The 26,139-nt window shown below is 41.2% G+C and overlaps 1 long non-coding RNA gene across 6 annotated transcripts; it reads left to right on the top strand.

The window, feature by feature from the left end:
* Positions 1-206: 206 nt before the first annotated feature.
* LOC142858625 (uncharacterized) lies at positions 207-22,457 on the top strand. 6 transcript variants are annotated; one of them, XR_012912062.1, is made up of 4 exons: positions 207-3,287; positions 6,693-9,706; positions 12,481-12,627; positions 20,759-22,457. It is a non-coding gene; the product is annotated as an uncharacterized LOC142858625 (long non-coding RNA). The 6 variants fall into 6 exon arrangements; XR_012912060.1 differs by lacking the exon at positions 12,481-12,627 and having other exon boundaries at positions 6,693-9,140; positions 9,423-9,706; positions 20,734-22,457; XR_012912058.1 differs by lacking the exon at positions 12,481-12,627 and having other exon boundaries at positions 20,734-22,457.
* The last annotated feature ends 3,682 nt before the right edge of the window (positions 22,458-26,139 follow it).

Below are 26,139 nucleotides of genomic sequence, written 5' to 3' on the forward strand. Positions count from 1 at the left end.
TAGATAAGAAAGCAGACTGAGAAAGTCATGGGAAAGAAGCCAGTAAGCAGCACCCCTCTAGGACTGCGGTGGAAGCTCCTGACCGCAGTTCCAGGTTTCTGCCCTGTTTGAGTTTCTGTTCTGACTTCCTTCAGTGAGAACAGCAATAGGGAAGTGTCAGCAAAACAAACCCTTTTCGTCCCAAGTTGCTTTGGCCGTCGTATTTCATCACAGCCTCAGTAGCCCTAACTAAGACAAGTTGGCACCAGGATAGTGGGGTGTTGCTGTGACAGACCTGACAATGTCGTTTGAGGGAGGACTGTGGAAGGACTTCGGAACTTGGTGCAAGAAAAGACAGTAAGCATTCATTGCTTGGTGAGTTGTCGTGTAGGAAATTAGAAGACAAGAATGTGGAGGGCGATGCAAATGATGGAGACCTTCCTTGGAGAGAAGTTCAAGGACTCTGTTGGGGCCATTTGAAATTTTGAGTTAAGGATCTGTAGTTCTGAGGCTGAAGAATCAGCTGTGATTAAGAAGATAACAGACTAGTAAAGTGAGCTTTGCTTTGCTGGGATGCTCAGTGCTGGTTGGCTGGAGCTGCGGAATTAGCTGTGATTAAGAAGAGACCAGTATCACTGCAATGAAATCTGGGAAGCATTTCCTCAGGGTGAGTAAAGAGAAGCTGTGTTCCGGAGGCAGGCAAAATTGTACCTCTTGCTGGCAGCCAAACTTGGTAGTCTAAGAGTCACCCAGGTGGCACTGGTTTTGAAGTCATGAAAGGGTCTTGGAGAGCAGCCAAGGCTTGGCACTGTGAGAGGCCAGGAGAGGCTATTGGTGAAAGAGCCGTCTCAGCTGCATTTGAAGGTGCAGAACTAAAGGAGAGGAGTTGAGGTCATGCAGAGGAGTTGAGGCTTCACCATGAAAAGAGCCTAGGAGAGGTTGTTGTTGAAAGTGCAGCCCAGCTGCAGCAGAAGACCCCAGCATTTTAGAGATGTCAGTACCGTGGGTGGCCATGAAGAGCAACCGCAGTGGAGTGGAGCCAGCCGGAGCCTAGAAAGCAATTTGGTGTGTTGCAGAGGGCAGAGCCAGAGTGTGAGTCAAGCCCCTTGGAGGAGCACAGAAGATCGTCAGTGAACGCCAAACAATTGGATGATGAGTTATGTATACGTTTCGAGTCTGGTTTTGCTTTGATTTGACTGACTGTGCCCTGGATCTTCCTGAAGTATGAATGCATTTAATTTATTTTTGATTTTTACAGGAGCCCACATTTAAGAGACTTTGAATTTTATTTTTTTATTGATTTTTATTGAGTTCTACATTTTTTCTGCTCCCCTCCCTGCCTCTCCTGTCCTCCCTTTAACTTTCTCCCAAGGTGCCCATGCTCCCAATTTACTCAGGAGATCTTGTCTTTTTCTACTTCCCATGTAGTTTAGGTCTATGTAAGTCTCCATTAGTGTCCTCATTGTTGTCTAAGTTCTCTGGGATTGTGGTTTGTAGGCTGGTTTTCTTTGCTTTATGTTTAGAAACCACCTATGAGTGAGTACATGTGATAATTGTCTACACTGAACCTCACAGAAGAGAAAGTGGGAAGTACACTTGAACGCATTGACACAGGAGACTACTTCCTAAATATAACCCCAGTAGCACAGACACTGAGAGAAACAATTAATAAATGAAACCTCCTGAAACCGAAAAGCTTCTGTAAAGCAAAGGGCATGGTCAACAAGACAAAACGACAGCCTACAGAATGGGAAAAGATCTTCACTAACCCCACATCAGACAGAGGTCTGATCTCCAAAATATACAAAGAACTCAAGAAACTGGTCATCAAAAGAACACAAAATCCAATTTTAAAAAGTGGAGTACTGACCTAAACAGAGAACTCTCAACAGAGACATCTAAAATGGCTGAAAGACATTTCAGGAAATGTTCAACATCCTTAGTCACCAGAGAAATGCAAATCAAAACAACTCTGAGATTCCATCTTACACCTGTAAGAATGGCCAAGATCAAAAACACTGATGACAACTTACGCTACAGACTTTGGATTTTAAAAGAGATTCCCTACTTAAAAGAGACTGATTTTTTAAGTGTTTTAAGTTAAAAAAGACTGTGAGAATTTTTAAAAATTGAATATTTTATATTGTGATGTTGCTATTAATGTAGGATCTTGGGGATGAATTAGAGCGGAAAGTTGCGGCTTAGGAGTGCTACATCAGATGGATAAGAGTTTGGTTGTGCTGGCTAGTTTTATGTCAGCTGGACACAAGCTACTCATTGGAGAGCAGGAAACCTCAATTGAGAAAACGCCTCAGTAAGATCAGGCTGTAAGCAGGCCTGAAGGGCATTTTCTTAACTAATGATTGACATGGGAGGACCCAGCCTTTGCTAGTAATATCACCCATGGATGGGTGGTCCGCTGTTCCATAAGAAAGCAGGCTGAGAAAAATCATGGGAAGCAGGCCAGTGCCCCTCAGTGGCCTCTGCATCAGTTCCTATCCCCAGCCCCAGGTTCCTCCCGTGTTTATGTTCCTGTCCTAACTTCATTCAGGGATGAATAGTGGTATGGAAGTCTAAATTATATAAACCCTTTTCTCCCCAAGTTGCTCTGGTCATGCATGGTTTCATTATAGCAATAAAAAAACTAACTAAGACAGGTTGTATCTATCAGAATCTCACATGTGCCCCAGTCCCAAGAGCAACTGTGTAATTTAAGGTTGAGGGAAGAGAACCAGTGGGTTTCCTAGCTGGCAGAATCATTGAGCTAAAACGAATAATGGCATCAAGAACCCCCTAAGTTTGTGATCCCACTTGGACTTTCTATGTAAATCCAGAGAGAGAAGCTGGCCTTGAAAACAAGGCATTTACAACATAAAATGATTCGAACCCAGAAAATTTAGAATACGTTTTTTAGCACATTTTTTAAATGTATGTGTCAAGGGCAGGCAGACCATACTGTGCAAGTGGAGCGCACACATCTGGGAGTAAGGGTACAATATCCCAGGCTCAGTTTTCTCTTCCCACCCCCATGAGTATCTGGGACTGAACTCCCATTGACAGGCTTAAGAAACGTTTGTCCCTATTCCCTGAGCCATCTAGCAGACCCCGAAAACACTTTTAAAGGAGATAAGTAAACAAAGTTACCGCATGATTTAAAACAGAGCCCTTCCATTTCTCCCAGACATTTAACTTTCTAGAAGCAAAAAGGAACGGAGAAGGTCCGCAAATGGAGAGTCTTCCAGGAACAATAAAAGACAGAAGAAAAGAGAGTGAGTCTCAAGGGCTAAAGCCAGAAGCCCACAGGAAAGGTAAAGGAAGCAAACAACCAAAGCACAACTCACTCATGAGCCGTTCCCAGGTGGAAGAAGTAGGCTCTGCACACACACACAGCTAAGTACGTTCACTTCCAGAGCGGCACCTGGCAGAACTGGCACTGCCGTGGATGACTTCCCTTGCCACGGATCCCTGCAGCTGCCTTCCTCACCCCTCCTTTGTGGTTCTTTGGCTTGTCTCCACTTTGAGAGAGGAGCAGGATGTAGGGTCGGGTAACATGTCACTTCTGACAGGAAATGTCTAAGTTAAAAGCGACTCTATCCCAACCTCAAATAGCACTCAAGGTTTTAGACTTAAGCTCGTGCTGCAACTGGCTAACTCTGAGAATGTGAGGAACCGGTGAGAGGAGTTTGCCTGTGGTTGGGATAAGAACATCAGCCTTAGGAAAAATACTCTTGCATGCTGGTGTCAAGAAAAGTCCTCAGCTCATCAGCCTCCTTTCTCTTTGGATTCCTTTCTATGCAGCTTGGCAATTTCTTTTATCAGGAAGGACTTGAATTAGGTCTAGCCTTGAAATTTTCATCAATCCATGTATCTAACATTATACCAATATCATACTGCCTTGGTTATGGTTTATTGAAATTACAAAGTCTAAGTTCTTCAATTTGTACTTTTAAAAATTATTTTGGAAATCTAATGTTGAAGTGTAAAATGAATATAAAATACCAATAGTGTTGGCTTACAGTGAAAATGAGGATATAAACTTACGTGTTTTTGTTGTGTTTTTATTTTATTGGTGTTTGCCCTGTATGTATGTATGAGGGTGTTGGCTTCTGAAGTTACAGACAGTTGTGAACTGCCATGTGAGTGTTAGGAATTGAACCAGCATGCGCTGGAAGAACAGTCAGTGTTCTTAACCGCTGAGCCATCTCTCTTGCCCCTAAACGTAAGTGTTTTAAACAATTATTATCTGGTACTTCCCCTATAAATATAGTGGTGTTAAGCACAGTGTCAGCTACAGAAACACAAAACACATGGCCATTCTCATCTAAAAATTCTTTTCACATACAAAATAACATTCTGTAGTCTAAAATGGATTTCGTCAACTGTCAGTTTCTTTGCTGCTCAAGCAGTGGAATTTTAAAATAATCTCCTGTAGAATAGGAGCATGACAGTCAATGATATTTGTAGATCACAAACCCGGTTCTCAGCAAAGCTTGGTGGAAGCGTACATCATCTAGTCTGCCCACACAACAGCGTGTGGCCAGAGGAAGTGCCTACCAGGCCAGGCATAATGATGTTATCTGACAAGCAGGGGCATTTTGCCTGTCGAGATGGTGAGCCCCTGAGAGCTGTCAGGCATTTTATTCCTGATGAACAGGAGGCCCATCTGATCACGTGTGTGTGTGTGTGTGTGTGTGTGTGTGTGTGTGTGTGTGTGTTCTGGTCTGGCATATGAGGAATAGCAGATGATACATAAACTCCTGGAACTGCTAGTTAGTGGCCTGGAACATTGAGTTTCTTTCTAGATTGATTTCTGTGTATGGCTCAGAATTCGTAGAGAAAGCAAGAGTCGCTAGAAGCTATTTACTGTTGGGCACACTTTTCTTCTCGTTCATTACATTTCTTCTCTTGCCTCTGCTTTCTTGGGATCAACAATGTTTTAAATATTTCTTCCCCTTCTCAGAGGACTACTTTCTGCCGGTACCCCTTTCGTTGGGCTGTGTTGTGTTCTTGCACCCTCTCCTCAGCACTGTTAATCCCTGTCTTCTCCATATTCTCTTCTCATCTCCACTACACCCGGAACTAATCTTTTCTGCCAATGGTTCCTCAGTAGGGATGTGCTCATAATGAAATACAAATAAGATGATGATGATTTTATGGAACACTCAGAATCAGAAATTCTTTTGAGTAGATAATAATTTGCATCTTCTTGGCTGCTATGTATGGGAAAGACTAATATCTCCATGTTAATAAATAAACATGTATGCATGTAGAAAAAATTATGAACATGTAAGTTTCTATTACGTAAATAATTTGGCTTAGATTTCTATAGAAATTGAGACTCAAAAGAAGAAAAAGAGAGGTTAATAGAAGACATTTTACGGCCAAAGAGAATAATATATTGTAGCATGAAGGGGCCTGCTTGTTTGTGTTTCTTTCCTGCCCAGTACCCCACAACTGTTTAGCCCCAAAGAAAATCACACATAGGTCTCCATAAATTATAAGTTGATTGGCCCGTTAGCTTTAGCCTCTCACTGGCTAACTCATCTTGATTAACCCATTTTTCTGATCTATGTTAGCCATGTGGCTCAGTACCTTTTTCAGTGGGGCAGATCACATTCTGCTGCTTCGGTGGTCTGGGTAGGAGTGGGAGGAATCAACTTCCTCCTTCCCAGAATTCTCCTGTTCTCATTACATCATTTCTACTTCCTGTCTGGTTTTCCCGCCTATATTTCTGCCTGGCCAATCAGCGTTTATTTAAAACCTGATTTTCAGAATACAGACAATTCTCCTGCACCAATATATAGAAGTCTTAGTGAATGGGTAAGCATTGTTTGAAGATTTAAGAGAAATCCAGAATTGGTGGAATGAAGAAGAAAATGATACTGTGCGTTGGGACAGAGATATACAAGATCAGTGTTTAAATACCACCTTGAGGTACTTCATCCAAACTGATGGTTTATTAGAAGGCCAGTATGACTGGAATGACATCATCAGGAAATGGGTGTGTGCACCAGGTATACACTGAAAAGAAAGGTTATTCTTGTGATTATGAAATGAGTTTCCAAGCCTAAAGGAAATCTCACAGTAATGTAATGTTCTATGAAAGTGAGCAAGGAAAAACAGGAGCAGACTTTTTTCTTGCTTCAGATAACACAACTGCAAGTATGTGGATAGTAAGAGTAGGCATTGTACACATGCTATGTTGATTTTAGTCTTGCAAAGCAGGGTGTATAGAAATCAGAAACTATAAGGCAGCAGAATGCAAAAGGTTTGATTGTTATTGTAGGCAAATGGGATCATTAATAGGGTGGAAATGGCGTGATTGGGTATCATTGAGGAATAAACACATAGTTTATGGCATCCATAAATACAAAAGACCATCACGTTTAAGCTTTTTATAAGTTAAAATTATTCTTACTGCCTGCTATCACCTTACACTAAATTTCAATACAGTAGATTCTTTATTTGAGCATGAAAGTCAGCCCTGTGTTGTCTGTAAAAGCTGCACAAGCATCCTCATAATTCATAAACTGGGGGAAGACACCAGGGGTCTTGAAAGGAATTAAAGGTTAGTGACTACATAGTTCCTGTAAAATGAATTATTTTATTTTTACCTCCATATCAGACTTGGAAATCTAGGTCACAGGACCATGAATGCACAAGGACCCTCTCTCTTCCTAACAGATTTAATCATCCCTGTGTTTTCGTTTTAGGGAAGGAAGAAAAAACATAAGGGCAGCTCCATGTCATTGCCTGAAGAAAGAAGGAGTGAAAGGAATTGAAGACAATAGTGGTGACACCCACTTATTCTGACAGCCAGAGGGAAAAGCTTCACTTCACAAATCGCAGGAGCAAGAGAAGTCTTGCCTTTGGGTTTCTACTGCTCCCCAGCCCCACTTCTTCTGGGGTCATGAAATAACTTGGATTTGGGAGTCCATGTGCTCAGGGCTTCCCCGTTGTTTGTACTGATGAGCGTTTTCTCTTGGACTCAGCAAGTGTAGATAGGCAGTACTACGGGCTTTCGTGCTTCTTCAGGGTGTCCTCTAGTTCTTTGGAACAGACTAAGAAGTTGTAATCTTCTTCCCTAAATGCTTCCTGCCTGTTTTCCTGTGGTGTCTGTTATATACGGGAGTCATTTTCCAAATGTTTCAAAGACATAATGTTTCCAAGCGCATTGTAGTCTACTGAAACTCCTTGAAGTCTGTAATGAAAACGGTCCCTTAGCATTAGCTCTGCAGTTCACTTGGTTGCTCCTTAGCAGGAAGAAGATGGACAAAACAATGTGTGTCTCTGGGATTGAAGTCACAGAGCCATGTGTACTGACAGCCCTGGACCAGAGACCTTCAGTCACATTTCCATGATTTGTATTTGACATGTGGAGAGGGAATCCCATATCTAATACTGCTAGAAGTAGTTAGGAATGGTAATTACTAAGCAATGGGTTTTTTTCACTTAAATGTTTCTATTTTTTTTACTCCAGAATGATTGATGCAAATAAATTATAGAGAAAGAAAAAGGATCCAGAGGAAAATAAGTGTTGACTTGGAGTATTGTGACACATCTTAGTATTTTAACTGTATCTAAGCAAAAAAAAAAAAAAAAAAAAAAAAAAAGGAAGGGGAATTGCACTTGGGTGTTGTATCACTTAGATTATGCTAGATTTTGCAGCAATAACAAATAACCCCAAATTAGCAGTGTTATACAGTATCTTTATTTTGCATTACACATCTATTGAGTATGGTTTAATTTGGGTCTTGTTTTGCATTCAGCCTCTCCTGGACTCAGGCTTAAAAGTAGCCTCTGTCAGAAAGATGCCAATAGGAATCAAAACGAAAAGATCAATAATGTGACCACAGGAGCATCCTTCAAGCTGCTACTGATAAAGGACCCATTCCGCTCCCTCTACTGCCAGAGCAAGCCACTGAGCTAACCTTGAACTCAGTGGGGCAGGAAGTACAATCCCTCTGCACGGAGAGCAGTAACAACTAGGAACAATAACAGCACTGTCATAAAACCAGCAACAATGTTCAGGGTTTCCACAAAGAAAGTGAGCTCCTCTGACCACTGATGTCCTAGAAAAATGTTAAGTCCAGATCTAGGCCAGAGAACTCTAACATATTTCTATTCCCAACCCCTTTTCACCCTGAAACACACACACACACACACACACACACACACACACACACACACACACACATATTTTATGATTAGGGTATGTAAGCGAAGTAGTTTAATAGAAATATGTCTCCTACAGGCTTGGTATTTGAAAATCTATTTACTCCACTGTTTGGGGAGGTGGAGCAGCCTGGCTAGATAAAATACATCATGGAGGTACGCTTTGAGAATCTTAGGCCTTCCTTAGCTTTTCCCTGTTAGATCTCTCCACTTCTTATTTGTGGTTGAACATGTGATCCCTCAGCTTCCTTCTCTGGCTGCCTACTGCCATGCTTCCCCTGCCATTGTGGACTCTCTTCTCTCTGGAGCCATAAGCCCAAACAGACTCTTCTTTGCTTAAATTCTCATGGTCCATGGCGTTTGACCACAGCAACAGAAAAGTGATAAATGTAGTGTGTGTACAAAATATTCATAAGAAATCACAAAGCTGTCTTTAAACAATGTTTTTAGTATGCATGTCATTTTAGTACTTATTAAAGATGAGACACATTTTCAGAAAGTGATAGATGATATGCTTTTATAGTTTTACATAAAGAATTGAACATTGGCTGGGTGTGTTTTATTTTATAATTACTAGGAAAGAGAACATTGGTTTGGATAAATACTAAGTGCAAAAATGTAGACATGTGTCTAGAGTCATCTCATAAAATCTTGAAAAGCTTGTCTTAAGCCCAAGACAAACTCATTTAATTTGTATAAATTGAAATTCAAGTCAGAAACTCAAGCAGTGAATTTTTTAAAATCAAATATTCGAACTCAATGCAAAACAAAGATACACTAACTTGGTACTTATATCTTTAAGAATGATAATATAAAATATTAAAAGATTCTGTTGTCTGTAAACTCTCATGTTTCCATTGGTATTTCATGGCAGCATGCACGGGGAAGAGTGCACCAGCTGTGGTGAAGATATGGCGCACAACATGGATGCACACTAACCGAAACACCTAGAATTCATTAGGCCTTTGATTTTGAGCTAATTTTTGGTAATTTCACGTTCAGAAGCCTTTTACTATGATGAACATTTTCTAAGTCTCATACTTAGCTATGAAATCCGTGTGGTCGTGTGACCCACAGTAAGATCTCCCATCATCACTGGTAGCTGATATTATTTGTATAAAGAAAGCATTATTGATGCCTTAGTTGTGAAGTAATAGGATAAACTATATATTAATGAAAGCATCAAAAAATATATTCTGTATTCTGGACAGTCCTTAACTATTCATCAATCCTCAACAAGCCCTTTCTTCATTTTTTTTTTCATGTAGTGCAGCAGTTTCTTCATAGTTGAAGCATTCCATCCTCTTGGATGGCTCCTTTGAGGTCAAGAAGTTCCAAGTTGAAACATTGCCTCCAGGAAGAGGTGGGAGGATCATGACATGCAGAAGGTCAACAAAATTCATACGTGTGGGAAAGCTGAAGCAAAATTCACAAAGGCAGCAGAGCAGTAAACAGCGGCTGGGAAGAGATTCTCTCCCGATGACAAGGGTGTACTGCATGTTCACTCAGAGAACTCCAAGGATCCAGCCTTCTTGAGTCATCGCCCACAGTGGTATGTGAGGTTTTCACTGACTTAGTTGTCTTTGAGTCAACCCTGCTTCTGTAAGTAGCCTCTTACCTATGCCTTTGTAAAGCCCCAACATCTCATAGATTTGCTGAGTTTGGCTTTGAGGTGGCAGCTATGATCTGTCCTTGATTCCCTGTCTGGTATGGATGGGGTTGTTATCTTCCGAGGACTCTCTTGTTCATAGTCACCTTCTTCCTGTCTCGTCAGTCTCGTTTGCCACTGTTCCCTCTTCCTAAAGACATCATATATATCTACCATAGGCATCTCTGTATAGGCTCTGTTTCTCTATACTATCCCATGAGAACTCCTAGGGGTCAGGGCATCGTATTATAAATGTTAGACAAAGCACCACTAGTGCCCAGTATGACAGAAATACAGAATCCAGACTCCCTAGTCACATGTTTCATGTCTTGTCTGTTGAAGTGAGTTTTAAATAAGTAGCAAGGGCATAGGTAGGCAAATATTCGACAAAACTGGACAAGAGAATAGTTTGTAGCTATTTTCACTGTGTGCATGTGGATTTGTTTGTATGTTTTTGCTCCCCCCTCTTTCTGTGTGTGTATACTATATTTGTGTCTGGTGATCACACACAAAGGCCAGAAGAGGACATCAGGTCCTCTGCAGCTGGAGTTACAGAGTGTTGTAAGCCACCATGTAGGTGCTGGTGATAAAACCCAGGTCTTCTAGGAGAGCAGCTAACGCTTTTAACTGCTGAGACTTTTCTCCATGTCCTTGTAGCAATTTTTTTCTTTTAAAAAAAAAAAAAACTCAGAGACAGAAATGCTTGGAAACAGAAGCCAAAAAAATCAATATCGAAATAAAGAAAGAAGAGAGGTAAAATGATTGGAAAGCTTTAAAGCAAAATATGGTGAGAAAGAAGTAATGGAAGAGTGAGAGAGGCCTGTGACTGAAGAGTTCCTGTGCCTTGAGAGAATGTTTTCTAAGGTTATGGTAAACATATCAAAGAATGTTGCATTGTATTAGTAAGCTTCTCATTGGACAGGTAAATTTTGCTGTTGACAAAGTCCAACACCCCTTCAAGATAAAAGTCCTACAGAGACTAGGGATACAAGGGACATACCTCAACATATAAAGTGTATTTGCAGGCAGCGCACAGCCAACATCAACTTCAATGGAGAGAAGCTCAAACATTTCCATGAAAATCAGGAACAAGCCAAGACGTCTATTCTCTCCATACCTATTGGGTGTAGTTCTTGAAGTCTTAGCTGGAGCAACAAGGTAAGTTTTGTCAGGACTTTTTCAAGATTCTATTTAAAATCGCTTTTTAATTTGTCCAGATCTTAAGCAGTCGAAAAGAAGCGCTGACACAAATGTTTTTCTTAAATCAACATTACAGTAAGCTGACAGCAAGAAACAGAAAGGAAAAGGACAGGAGGGGGGTTGGGTTGCTGATGGCCCTGGAATTGGCTCCACTTGGCTGCCCTGTCACAAGCCAGGACAACAGTGGGGCCCAAATCACAGTGCTGAGAGCTGGGCCCTGGAAGCAGCCTCCACATGCTTCTCCTGCCCTAATCCAGGAACTTAATAAGCATCTGTCTCCCCAGTGGTGCCTCCCTGTCTAACAGAACTACTTATATCCTGTAAATTTGCAGTCTGTTTTGACTTCTAGAAAACAAAGCAGTTAGGCTTGTCCGATCGCCTCGGTTTAACTGTAGAAGGCCTAAACTACTCAATAAGTCACGTTCCTTGAAAGAGTCAAAAAGGGAAAGAAGACCTGGCACAGTAAAAGTGGATTTTTAGAGACATGTCAGAGACTGCAATCAGAAACTGGGAATCCTTAGAGATGAACATGAAGATATGAATATAATATGCTAAAAAGTGTGGCTAATGAATTACTCTGCATTAAAATGAGAACGATTACCTCTAGATAATATGACTAGTCCAGGATGCAATTCCCAAGTCCAGAGAGACATGACTCTGCCAGATAACTCCCCAAAGGGATAGATGGTTAATGTCTCCTACATTAACTGTACATTGTCCGCAAGATTTTAGGTCTGTTAATTTGTCTCTGGTCTCAGGAAATACAAATCCATCAAAGGAGCATTTTATCTCAGCGTATACTGTTTTCATGAACTGCATTTTTACAGACTTGTGACTTCCTGATACCAGGTTGATTATAATATGGCCAGCTAACACTTGAGGAAGGTGGACGCTATAGGAATGCAACCCCTACAAGCATGTCATCTTCCTGCTGTTCCATGTGGGCCCTGCATGCTTAAACCCTTACCTTTTTGCCCTTAGTGCAGGGAAATGGGAAGTCTCTCTAGCAGTCACCAAATACTTGCTCACTACAACTGCTTCTAATCATGAAAATTATCGAATTCAATTTACATGACCATCCCATGAGTTGAGTACTAGCGTAACTATCTAGAGGAAGCACGCTCACTGAGAGGAAGGACTTGGCCTCCAAGATTGGCAACTGAGAATTGTGACTAATTCGATCCTTCAGAAATGTGCCCATGAACTTATGACTTACAATGATCTTGGCTTTCAAGGAGAAGATTCTCAAATGGTAATGTGGAATGTTCATCTCCTCCCACTCCTGTGTGGAGGGAGCCATGTGTTAACCAGGCTGAGTTGGAAAGAAGCCAGGTTTGGTTGTTGTTTTTAGTCAAAGACTAAACAGCTATGGAGGCAGAACACTAAAAACCTGCCTGCTACAGGCTCCTTTTAAACAGAGAGAAAGAGCAAAGGCCAAGACCATTGGTTTGACGGCCATCCCTCCCCCTCCCACACAGCAATGAGATGATGAGAGATTCATCGCGTGTGTCTGAGCTTTTATGTCATCATCGGGGTCTATGTCATAGATTTGAAGAAGTGATGGGACTTCCTCATTGGATCTTCTGAGAAACAGTACAAAAGTCAGAAGAAGCAACCATGGTTAAGTAAGTCTACTTGACTAGGGAGAAACTAGTAGTAAAACTAAAATTAGTCAACAATTTCTGAACTCTTCCTCAGTTTCCTTGCTAACCCAAGTAACTTACGGCTAGGTACTTTCCCCTGTCAATTTCTCAATTCCTCAGGGAGCTGTTAGGTAATATTAAGTTCATCATCATTAAAGAAGTTGGTACATGCCCTGGAATTCACCTGGCATGGAAGCAGCATTTAGCTGCAGGAGGAGAGACGCAACTGTCTCTTCTGAACCTGACACATTAACATTGCAGCCAACAAATGTCTAAGCATCCACAGCTCTGTGTTTCTTAAAGATTATAGATCCTCCCATCAATGGTCCTTCATGGGATGAGGAGCCAGAAATCATGGTGCCTCTCTGTACCAGAATTAACTACCACAATTATGCTCCCAATTGACCTTTAGACTGGGCTATGTAACTCAGTAGCCAAGCCTTGCGTAGGACGAAAAAGGCTTTGCCTTTGGACCTCAGGAGTGGAAAACAGACACAAGGGTGCCATTTACTAAAAGATAATTTCATTTCTTTGGGTCTTACTGTGAGATCTACTTTCCTCGAATCTCAATGGACACACAAGTGTCTGAATTTGTGTTGAATCTACACTCACCACGAGGCTAAGCGAGCTTGTTTGTCTTTCTCTCATTTACTTTACGTGGTCTTTTGGTCCTCAGGGACTCTGTATTTTGTGTGGGATGATGTGTCAGTGCTCTGAGTTACAAAGGGTGAAAAGCAATCTTATTATTATAAACTGACCAAAGATAATGCATTTTCACAGTGGCTAGATTAGGTTTAAGACAAATGATGTAACTTCAAATCTTCTACCATACGTTTTCTAATTTCAGACAGATAAGGAATTGAGCTAAGTACACTGCCTTTTCTGGCTGTCTTCAGCCCCATATCCTCAGTGACTCACGATATATATATTGATACCTCAAAGAAGTCAGATTCTCAAGTAAGCATTTTAAGCAAAATGGAGTATGCCTACAAATTTAAACTCTTGTTTAGTGTTTGCTTCTGGTGACAGCCACCCAATTTCCGAAGTATGAAAACAGGGAGTGGGATCACTGTAAAATTTACACCGAAGTTGTACTGTAAAATTGCACAGATGTGCAATACAGTGGGAAAGGCCTTTTGTTCCCTCAGACTACACACAAATTATGCGAATTATGTTGTATATCTTTTGGTTCACTGTCTGGCTGTCCTGTCATGTTCTCTCTTGGCCAAACATCAAGTGGCTATGTGTTCAATCAGAGGAATATGTAGAGTTCGAATCTGCCCAATTGAATAGAAAGCTAGTCCTGTGAAATGATCTAAGAAGATCTCCAACTTACTTTTGACTGCTGACAAGGCAAATTCCGATGTAGAAAGTAACCTGTGGTGGTTTACAGAATGAATCTGATGAAATTTGATAATCAAGAAGAAAACAGCTTCAGATAAAGACCTGACAAATATTCATAAATCCTATTTGCGTCCGTGCTACAGTTATCTAAACCAGCTCTATCTGAATTCTACTACTACAGCTTCTCTTTATTTGTAGCACAAGATCCTCCTCTGCAGCCTGGTCTGGCTTGACACTTACTAGCTATCTCAGGCTGACCTCAAACTCTTGGCAGTTCTCCTGCCTCAGCCTTCTGAGTGCTGGAATTGCAGATGTGAGCCACCACATGCTGTTTATATTAATTTTATAAAAAATTACCCTAAAGAATACACCCTTCGATGCAATTTATATTCTTATAACATCTGCTTATCTTGTCTCCAGCCTTCTGTATACATCACACTAGAGGTTAATTCAGGAAATCTCTGCAGGTTGTTCTGCTGCACTGACTATTTTGCTTCTGTTCATTGGGGAGGACTTATGTAACTGTGCATGTGTGAAGAACCAGGACTCTCTTGAGGGCTTTGGTTCCTTTGGTTTGCATTTACTTTTTAAGCCTTGTCATTTCTATTTCTATACTGAAAGGTCGTGCTTCATTATTTCAAATAAACACGAAACGTCAACTCAGATGATTTAGAACAAAGAAGCTACAAGCATAGAAACAACAATTACTTCTTATGTTCAATTGCAAGTGGTTAGCTCTGGATACAAGCATGTATGACCAATGCTAAGGAAACTCAGAAAGTTGTATATGCATGTGTACATATATATGCACACATGTATATACATATAACAATAAAAGTTAAAAACTTGACTATGAATTTGGGAGTGGAAACATTAGAAGAGTTTGAGTGGAGGATGGTACTGGTGATGTAGATACCAAGTTCTCAAAAGCATAAACTTTATAAATATGTGTGTGTACAGAACTCATTTTGACTATTCATCTATTACATTTGTTTAACCTGATGAATTCTTCCCAGCATCTTCATGTACACAGGGCGCCAGTCTTTGAACCTGCTGAGAACACCTTCCTAGCATTTGCATTCCTCCTGTTCCTTTATTAACCTACTTGATCACAAAGCCTGAGGTGATTTTCCTAAGCCACCGTGAGCATAGTTGGTCTAAGAGTGCAGACTCAAACTAGAATGATCAGGGGCTTCTAATGTAACAGAGAAACCATAGCTCTATCCAGTAAGGAAGGAGTTAACATCCTTAAGTGAGCAGATCAGGAGTCCTGGAAATATGTGTGGTGATAATCTGATTTTCAAAATTATTCTCCCAGATGCATAAAATCAAGTTTTTCCATACACTCGGAAATATCAATCATCATTCTAATGGTATGTAAACTTTATAGTAATGTATGTCGATATTTGAAATAATGAATTAATTCAAATGCTTGTTAACATAGAAGCACCATTTGTTAAGCAAGTCTATCGAGGGTTTTTAATTAAACAGACCATTCAGCAGTCTGCAGAGTCATTTGGTAAATCCCTACAATGTGTACACACATACAAGGCCCACCAATCACAAGGGCGTCTTTCTGGATGTGTTCAAGCATAGCTCACAGTACACTTCCCATGACTCTCCCTAGACATTTCCAAGGCAGATATTCTTACCATTTCACAGATGGAAACACTGAAATTAATTTCACACAAAATGATCCAATCTGGGTTTCTCAGAAATGCACTGACTCCCAGCAAAACACCTGGGTAAATTCAGATTCCCGAAAGAGCTGGTTTCCATCCAGAGCACATGCGCATCTCTCACTGGGAAATTTCATAAAAACAGCAAGCTCTTGGTGTACAGCCTTCTGTGCATTCTGGGCAAACATATCTAGTAGAGTTTGTATGTGAGACAGAACTTGAGAAAAATCTAAAAGGCTTATTAATTTTCTATTTGGTTACAATGGTAAGAATTCGAAACAGATACTGTTTTATAGTGGTGGAAGAGACAGTGGTATTTTAAACAGGGAAGAATCATATAACTGAAACTTCATATAAACCCCACAAATCATAAATATTTATTGAAGTATCACATTTGGTCTAGTGTACATAAGAGTTCCCCAGATTTATCAAAGTTTTATTAATTGTTGTTCTTAACAAAATTTGTAAAATATGAGATCTGTAGTATGGATACATACAAAAATCATTAAACCCCATCTAACTTCTGTAAAAGCATATTGCATTATCTTTGGACAATAAAGTTAAATTTATAAAAGGAAAAGAACACAGCAACTGAAGCTTTGAGTTGTAAGCCTAGTAAGTGAAAGTCAGTCCATGGCCACATTTGAAATGATCTGGCCGAGGAGGTACTAGGAAATTTTGTGGCTTTTGGGCACAGTGAAATTAAAAACCCAATTTGTCTTGTTGGAAATCCACTCAGCCCTTGTAACATAGTCCTGGAGGGATCCTGATGAGGTTGGTACCCTAGGAAAGAATACCAGCGCTGCTGCAGGGTGCACACCTATGATCCCAGCATCCCAGAGGCTGAGGCCGAAGCCTGCTGCAAACTCAAGGTCAGCCTGGTGGTGAGAAGAGGACCTAGGAATTGGCTAGGCATTTTAGGAGCAGCAACCCTGAAAGCAGAATTGTTAGGAATGTCCTTGGTTTTGTGAACTGGAATGCTTGCAGGGAACTCTGCTTCTAACCTCTCTCCTGCCTGGAGGAATGTGAGGGTGGGATTGAAACCCTAGTCCAGACACTAACCCCTTCTGACAATCAGCTTGGACCTCTAGATTTTCATGCTGGTAATGGGTTGTATCTATACCCCTGTTCCAGTCCAGCTCCTCAGGGATTTCATGGCTGCTTTCTATCAAGGAAAAGCTATTTCTCTGACCTGGACAGAGACTTTACATTCTAGGCTACACTTATGCAGCTGGGCCTGTTAATCACCTGTTTTCCCCTGGGGAAAAGTAGACACACCTAAAGCCTTACTACAGAGGTGGCAAGGAATAATTACCCCCTTAATGAGATCATGTATTTTCCTTCCTAGTGAGTCTACTCTGGGGGAACTCACTATGGGGCAACCATGAGGCTCTGTGAGGTCAGTCTGGCCTTTTCTGGTTCCTGACAGAGAAAGTTTCCCTTTTTTTTTCTTTTGTCATTTTTTTTCTTTTTCTTCTTTTTCTATTTTTTGTTTTCGCCTGTAACTGCAGTTCCAGGGGATGTAATGACTTGTTTTTTATTTTCCTTTGTATTTTTTTATTCATTTAACATACCAACCACAGTTTCCCTCCCTCTCCTTCCTGCCATGTTCCCCACAATCTACCACACATCCACTCCTCAGAAAGGGTAAGATCTATGGGAGTCAACAAAGCCTGCCACATTAAGCTGAAGCAGAACCACGTCCCTCCCCACCTGCATCAAGGCTGAGCAAGGCATCCCACCAGAGCAAATGGGCTCCAAAAAGCCAGCTCTTTTTTTTTTCTTTTTTAGTAGTTTAGTATTTTTATTTATTTATTTATTTATTAAAGATTTCTGTCTCTTCCCCGCCGCCGCCTCCCATTTCCCTCCCCCTCCCCCAATTAAGTCTCCCCCCAGCCCGAAAAGCAATCAGGGTTCCCTGTCCTGTGGGAAGTCCAAGGAACCCCCACCTCCATCCAGGTCTAGTAAGTTGAGCATCCAACCTGCCTAGGCTCCCACAAAGCCAGTGCGTGCAGTAGGATCAGAAACCCATTGCCATTGTTCTTGAGTTCTCAGTAGTCCTCATTGTCCACTATGTTCAGAGAGTCCGGTTTTATCCCAGGCTTTTCCAGACCCAGGCCAGCTGGCCTTGGTGAGTTCCCAATAGAACATCCCCATTGTTTCAGTGTGTGGGTGCACCCCTCGCGGTCCTGAGTTCCATGCTCGTGCTCTCTCTCCTTCTGCTCCTGATTTGGACCTTGAGATTTCAGTCCTGTGCTCCAATTTGGGTCTCTGTCTCTGTCTCCTTTCATCGCTTGCTGAAGTTGTTTGTGATAGCCAGAACCTGGAAACAACCTAGATGCCCTTCAATGGAAGAATGGATGAAGAAAGTATGGAATTTATACATATTAGAGTACTACTCAGCAATAAAAAACAAGGACTTCATGAATTTTGCATACAAATGGATGGAAATAGAAAACACTATCCTGAGTGAGGTAAGCCAGACCCAAAAAGAGGAACATGGGATGTACTCACTCATATTTGGTTTCTAGCCATAAACCAAGGACATTGAGCTTATAATTAGTGATCCTAGAGAAGCTAAATAAGGAGAACCCAAAGAAAAACATATAGGCATCCTCCTGAATAAAAAGCCAGCTCTTGCTCCAGAGTTAGATCCTGGTCCCACTGCCAGGGGCTCCACAAGCAGACCAAGCTACACAACTCCCCTCACATGTAAAGGGCCTAGTTTGGTACCACGCAGGCTCCCCAGCTGTTGGTCTGGAGTCTGTGAATTGCCACATGTAACACGAATAATAAAAACCCAGAGTCAGAGATTGGGGTTCAACCTGAAAACCAAAAAAGCAAAACAGCCAAGCAACTAGAGAAGTCTCACCTTTACCAAGACTCGGTGACTGCAGACTAAACAGACTAAGCCTCTTTCTCCTCTCATTTTTTATTCCCTTTAATGCTAGGATAAAAAGTGTGTGATTCCCTACTACTGGGATTATAAGTGTGATGCACCACAACCTGGATTTGTTTCTGCATTGATCTTGAGTAGCCCAGGGTGGCCTTGAACTCACAGAGATCCGTCTGCCTCTCTCTCCCAAATCCTGGGATTAAAGGTACGTGCCACCACTGCCTGACCTCTAGAGGCTTAGCTTTGACCTTCTGATCTTTAGGCAGCTTTATTTATTATAAAATAAATAAAATGTCACTAAACCCGCTACCTCAGGTCAGATGGTTCTGTAGATTTTCTTATCGTGATCTTGACACCCCCCTCTTAGCCCATATAATCCCTCTTCCCTCTCTCCGACTGGACTGCCTAGTGCTTGGTAATGACTCTCTGCATCTGCTTTTATCAGTTACTGGATGAGGTTTTTTTGATGTCAGGATATTCACCAATCTGATTACAAAGGAAGGTTGGTTCATCAAGCACCTTGTCCACTGTTGCTAGGAGTCTTAGCTGGGGTCATCCTTGTGAGTTCCTGGGAATTTCCTTAGCTCCAGGTTTCTCCCAGACTCAACAATGGCTCCCTCTAATCAAGACATCTATTTCATTGCTCTCTCACTTCATCCCTTCCCAACTCGACCATCCTATTCCCTCATATTCTAGCCCCCCTCCCCTCCCCTCCTCTCTACTGCCTCCTGCCTTCAGTTTACCCAGGAGATCTCATCTATTTCCCCTTTCCCAGGGTGATGTCCGTATCCCTCTTAGGTTCCTAATTGTTATCTAGTACCCACTTATGAGTGAGTACATATCATGCTTGTCTTTTGTGTCTGGGTTACCTCACTCAGAATGACTTTTTTGTAGTTACATTAATTTACCTGCAAATTTTATGATGTCATTGGGTTTTTTTTATAGCTAAGTAGTATTCTATTATGTAAATATACCACATTTTCTTTATCCATTTTTTGGTTGAAGAGTATCTAGGTTGTTGCCAGGTTCTGGTTAGAAGTGAGTACTTCTGATCTCCAAGGCCACACTTGCATGTGCATGCTGGGGCACACACACACACACACACACACACACACACACACACACACACTGTGTTATAGATTTAAACACACACATATACATGTACTTGCTCAAAAATACACATATGTGCAAATACAAATAAATCTCTTTTATGATGTTCGCAATAGATTTTGGCAAAATCTGGTCTGGGCTCAGATGCTACTCTTGAGTTCACAACCATGCTTGTTGCAAAGTCCTACACAGTCAGCATTTGTGGGCAAAAGTTGAGTGTCATTGATGAGCCCAGCTTCTTCCATCTTCAGAGCAACAATAAGCTATTAGTCTCAGACCAAATATTGTGCATGTCAAAACAAAGCCCATGAATGTGAAACAGTAGTGGAGATTTTTGATAGCAGCTTTAAATTCATACAGCCTGAATGAATACTGATTTGGAGGCTGGGGATAATAATAATGGCAGGAGCAGAGACATGAAATCCATGGGAATTACACAGAGCTCATGAATGCTGATGAGGCAAGAGTGAGATGCATTTGTGTTTTTTTTCTCAAGCTCAGTGTGTATGTCTTCCTATTCCTTGGAGAGATTGTTTCTTAAGGGCTGAGCTAAATGGATAACTTGCATTCTGATGATATATTTTTATTCACAGAAAGCTTAAGTTATTCATTCCCTCTAATAAATCACTGTTTCACTCCTTCCGTGTGAAGTGGGAATTATATTATGGCTGTCTCCAGTTAATTCTAGGGTTAAAGGTACTACATAAATGCTTAGTATTTACTGAGAGGCTGAGCCTCGCAGCTTATATTCTGATTTCACTGGGACTCGGCTAATGGCTTTTCCATTCTTGCCGGGTAACCAGTAGAAGTGTAGATCCTAAAGGACCACCCAAACGGGAGCAAGCTAAAAGGTTCCAACCGCAGGAGTAAATGTGCTGGCTGTACCCGAATCCTTCAGAGGGCTCTGTGGCTCCTGTTGATTAATCGCCTTTCACTCCTGAGCCCCTACCCTGAATGGTGAGGGCCTTAAATGCTCTCTTTCTCCGGTGATTGACAAAGCCTTTGTGGTTCTAAAACACGGCGATTCTCTGTAAATTGTACTGTTTCTCTTTTTTACAGCACAATCTTTTATTCCTTCTAGCAGATAGCACCAGATGAATGATTTCCCAAGACATCTCTCCCATCGACTCAGAAACTACCGTGTTATCATAAATTCAGGCCAAACCTTCAGGACAGAAACTACTGGTCAGAGTTACAAAGAAGTGCACATGGCATTAAAGAACAATGGTTTTGAATGTTCAAAGAGAGTTCAACGGAATGCATGTACTGCATCCTTTAAGAATTTCTCTAACATGAGAATACTCTGAGAGATCCCAAACAATGAAAACCAGAACTAGCTGAAATTATTCTTCCTAATAAAAATCTACGCTGTTGTTAAACAGCGTGGGCCATATGAAAACTTCTCAACTCTGCTGAATTTGACCACATTTGTGCTTATCAGAGATGAAAGAGAGTCTCCGGATTGTCAAAGTAAAAATTTGCAAAAATTTCCATCCAACTATGGAACATCTGTCAGCACTTGTTTGGAAAATTGGGGCACAAGGTGTTGTATGCTTTTCAAAATCAGCTGCTTTCCTTAAATTAAATTCTGTTTAACAGTAAAGAGGGGGAAGAGAAAAAAAGACAGACAGGAATAGAAAACTAAGAAAATGTCAAGGGGGAAATAACGGCCGCAGCCGCTCAAAAATGTTCCTCCACGACAGAGAAGCCTGAGTATTCTGCTCTCATTCGTCAACATCTGTCTTCAAAAACATATCAATCACATGATCACTAACAGCTGTTGCATTAAACTTTTAATCAGCCGTGATTTTCAAAAGGGAGAAAGAATGCCATTGGATCAGTTGACGGAAAGTTATTGCTCAGAATGCACCAGCTTGGTACTGGCAACAGATTCAAACTTTAAAGAGACGAAGCTCTCCCAGGCACAGAGAAAACACTATTCATGGGTAAAGTGTTGGGCTATGAAAGTTTAACTGATCCCACATGTTTGGAAACCTGAGGAAAACAACACAGGTTGTGACATGTATGCAAACGGGTACATTTAATGTGATATATAGTGTATCAACAATATTTTTAAAACCTCTATGCTCAGGAAAGGCAGGACAATACAAAGGCCTCAAATGACTTGGTCTCAAGTTCTGAGCACCTATCCTGAGGCCATTTGAGATGAACAGGAGAGGACATGGCGGTTGTGCCATCTTAACGACAGCGGGGGAGAGGCCACTCATGGCTTGAATTAGCTACAAGCCTTCTTGGGGAGCACTTGTCAAGTGTGTGTCTTTTACCTTTCCACACTGAAATATAATGTTGACACGTTAAACATTCTTGCACTGAAGTAAGGGGCACCATTCTAAACTCAAGGGAAATAATTATATATTTTGTTCCAGCACAAGCCAGTTCTTAGCTAGTCAGCCATTTGCAGTAAGGACTGGGCACAGAAGAACCAGTTGACGTCCACCAAGAGTAAAAGAAAATGCATGTGGCCTGTTCAGATAAAACAGATTTTATTCCCATCCCGGAGGAGAGAGCAGAGAGCTCCTGCTGGTGTCAGATTAGTGGCGACTACGGCAGTGGCGATGTTTCATGTATGATGACAATAAACTAGATTTCGTTTCCCTTTGAAGCTGTGGACTTCTGGCAAATTCTGCCTTACATAACCAAACAACTAATTTATTGAATACAAATAAAAGGCTAGAAGAATTATGACATGGTATTGCATGATTATTTTCTTTATTATAAGAAACTGTTTTCTGTAATGACTGAAGATTGTATCTTACAAGATTTATGAGCATAATAAAGATTGTGAACTATCATATTCTGGTCTGGAGTATCATGAATGTTTATGGAAGACATGTGTTGCTATTTGTATTAAAATATCCAGCTTTCAAAATAACGATACAAAAAATATATTAAGGAATAGACTTTGCTTTCCCAGACTTTAATGAGAGAACAGCCATTGAGCAGTGCCTACCGTGGCTCAAATGGAAATTGAAAGAAGACATCGTTGTGTTTTCCTTAACGGTGGGGATGCCTCCTGGGAAACACATTGGCGAGAGATTCTATGGGTATGTGAGAACAATGAAGCGTGCTTACACAAAGTCTAATGGGTCAGCCAGTCACTCCATGTGATGCAACCAAGACACAGCAGAGAGCATGAGTGTAATGCAGAATACTTTTCAGTAAACTGTTGTTTTATGTTTTATATGCCTCTTTCTCTGTATACACATTCTCTCTCTCTCTCTCTCTCTCTCTCTCTCTCTCTCTCACACACACACACACACACACACAGATAGACACGTATATATAATATATATATATATATATATATATATATAATAGGTATGAACAAAGGACACAGTCACTATGACAAAATGGCAGCCTATAGAATGAGAAAGATCTTCACTAATCCCACATCAGACAGAGGACTGATCTCCAAAATACATAAAGAACTCAAGAAACTATACATCATATCAAACAATACAATTAAAAACTGGGGTACAGATCTAAACAAAGATTCTCAGCAGTAGAATTGCAAATGGCCGAAAGACACTTGAGGAACTGCTCAACGTCCTTTGCCATCAGGGAAATGCAAAGCAAAATGATTCTGAGATTCCATCTTACACCAGTCAGGATGGCTATGATCAAAAACACCAATGATAGCTTATGCTGGAGAGGATGCAGAGTTAGGGAAACAGTCCTCCATTGCTGGGGTGTGCAAACTTCTACAGCCACTTTGGATATCAGTACAGTAGTTTCTCAGAAAATTGGGAATCAGTCTACCTCAAGACCACTCTTGGGCGTGTATCCAAAGGATGCACACTCAGATCACAATGACACTTGTTCAACTGTGCTCATAGCAACATTACTTGTAATAGCTGGAACCTGGAACCAGCCTAGGTGCTCCTCAATTAAAGAATGGATAAAGAAAATGAGGTACATTTACACAATGGAGTACTACTCAGAGGTAAAAATAATGACGTCTTGAAATTTGCATGTAAATGGATAGCACTGAAAAAAAACCATCCTGAGTGAGGTAAGCCAGATAGACAAACGTGCTATGTACTCACTCATAAGTGGATATTAGATGTAAAGCAAAAGATAGCCAGCCTATAATCCATGATCCCAACGAAGCTAGGTAACAAGGAGAACCTAAGAGAGTCATATATGGATCCCCCTGGCAAGGAGAAACACACTCTCAATTGATAAGAATCGAGTGCAGTAAATCAGAAACTTATGTACTTTACAAAATAACATGTGCAGTTGTGTTTGGCTGTCGGCACCGCAGGTTTGTCCGCACGATCAGTGCCACTAACAGTTTTTGCGAAATCACAACTGCTCCGATATCTCAAGCGTCAGTCATATTGCCAGAGCACTTCCATCTATCCTTGCATCGCTGTTCACAGCACTGCTGTGAAGCACATGACTATATTTACTTCTGTCTTGGAGCAGTAGAAAGGAGTGTGATGAGTCTCGGGAAAAATGCTTACTGAAGGGAAGATGTTTGTGCTAGGCTCAGCAGTGTGTGGAGAGCATTTTAAGTACAGGAAAGTGCATAAACAGGAGGAATTTAGATAATCATGAACAGACATGGGAACTCTACCATAGCGTTCATGTCCCTAAAATCAGGAGAGTTGAAACATAACCCTGCACTACAACTGAGTTACACATTCTTCATATCTCATGATTCTCTCTCTCTTTCTCTCTCTCTCTCCCACCCCTTCTGTTGTAAGCATCAAAACGCCATGGGAACACATAATTTTCGACCTGGAAAAGAAGTTTTCTAGAGTTTCCCTGGCAGTTCCTCAGAGACTACTATGTTGGTTATAGAAGGAAGGCAGATTCTGGAACTCCAGTCTCCTTCCTGGTTTCACTTACCAGTCTCATTCATGTACAAGACACCATCATAGGAAGAACTGTTCAAGAAAAAATAAACAAACAAACAAAGGAAGCTTAGACATCATAAGTTATACCATTTAAAAATTTAAAAAGCCCTAGATAAAAAACGTTCAAGTTGGTTAGGTGGTAGCTGCTTTCAATCCATTCAGACAGTAGCTACAGGATTCATTTGAGGAGGACGGGTCATGTACTGAGTCAGCAATTAATGCATCAGACTATGGAAAGCAAAAGTTTGGGAGCTGAAAATGGAAACAAGAGAACAGATTTTAGAACTAAACATGAAGACTACTTAGTACACGGTAGCAAACTAAAGAGCAGAATGAATTTGAGACAATAGTAACCAACACAAGTGGCTGAAAGTGTGATCAGCACCAGCTGAGAGTACTGAGTTCTGCCCCAGCCTTCACAGAGCAGCAAGTAGGCAATCGGGTAAAGGATAGGGGGACCAGGAAAAGCTCCACACTGGGAGAAATCCACTATACTATCTCAATAAGTATCAGAGTTGTAAAGGCGGTGCTGTGAAGGGTACTGCAGCATGGATGGTGGTTGAAAAGAAGAAACGCGCACATTGGTTGGTTACTTTTCTATTGTTGTGATAAAATACCCTAATGCAAGGCAATGGACGATAGAAAGAGTGTGTTTGGCTTACAGTTCCAGAGGGGTGGTGCCCACCATGGAGGGCGAGACTTAGCAACAAGAACATAAAGCATGGCAATGGGGGTAGGAGGCTGAACACATTTTAATCTACACACAGAAAACAGAGAGAGGGAGAGAGAACAGGAAGCAGGATGACGTTATAAACTCTCAAGGCACACCCCCAGTGATATAGTTCCTCCATTTATGCTTCACCTACTAGAGGCTCCTAACTTTCTGGAACAGCACTACCAGCTAGGGAGTAAGAGTTTAACCACACCACCCTATGGGAGACATTTCTCATTGAAATCCCCAGAGGCATGTTTGGAGATTAAGAAACCATTACATATATATTACTTGGCATAATGATAAAGTACCCCCAACAGATTCTGAGAAATGTGAGTCAACACATCAAAACCCAAGTTTGCAGCTGTTCTGTGGTTAAAGTAGCACATGTTTGCTTTAAGGTATAAATTTCCAAGGTTCGGTGTTAAGTTGTAGGCATTTATTTTTACCTTCCATAAAGTTGAAGACAAGTGTTCTCAGTCGTCGTCCACACGCTCACCATTGTAAGCACTTGTTCAACAGTCTCAGGCTAAGCATGAGGAAGAGGGGGAGGGAGACACACATAACCATCCTATAAGCTAGCACATCCCCCGAACAAAGCTCAGATGGGAAAACCCGTGCATATTGTCAAAGACATAACTCTGGGTACCTAACAGTGGTGGAGGTGGGAAGAGGGTGTAGAATGTTCCAGCTTGGGAAGAGGAGGAAGGAGGATTAACAGGAACTTAGCCTATCTTGGCCACTGACAAAGAAAACAATATGAGAACCAGATTATGAGACTCTTTCTTGAAATCATGGACCGGGTTGCCCATGTAATGGTTACACATTCACGAGTAGGCAGGACTGCGGGAGGTTTTGGTAAGCTGATCC

This window comes from Microtus pennsylvanicus, chromosome 10 (genome assembly GCF_037038515.1).
Source record: "Microtus pennsylvanicus isolate mMicPen1 chromosome 10, mMicPen1.hap1, whole genome shotgun sequence".
NCBI lineage: Eukaryota > Metazoa > Chordata > Mammalia > Rodentia > Cricetidae > Microtus > Microtus pennsylvanicus.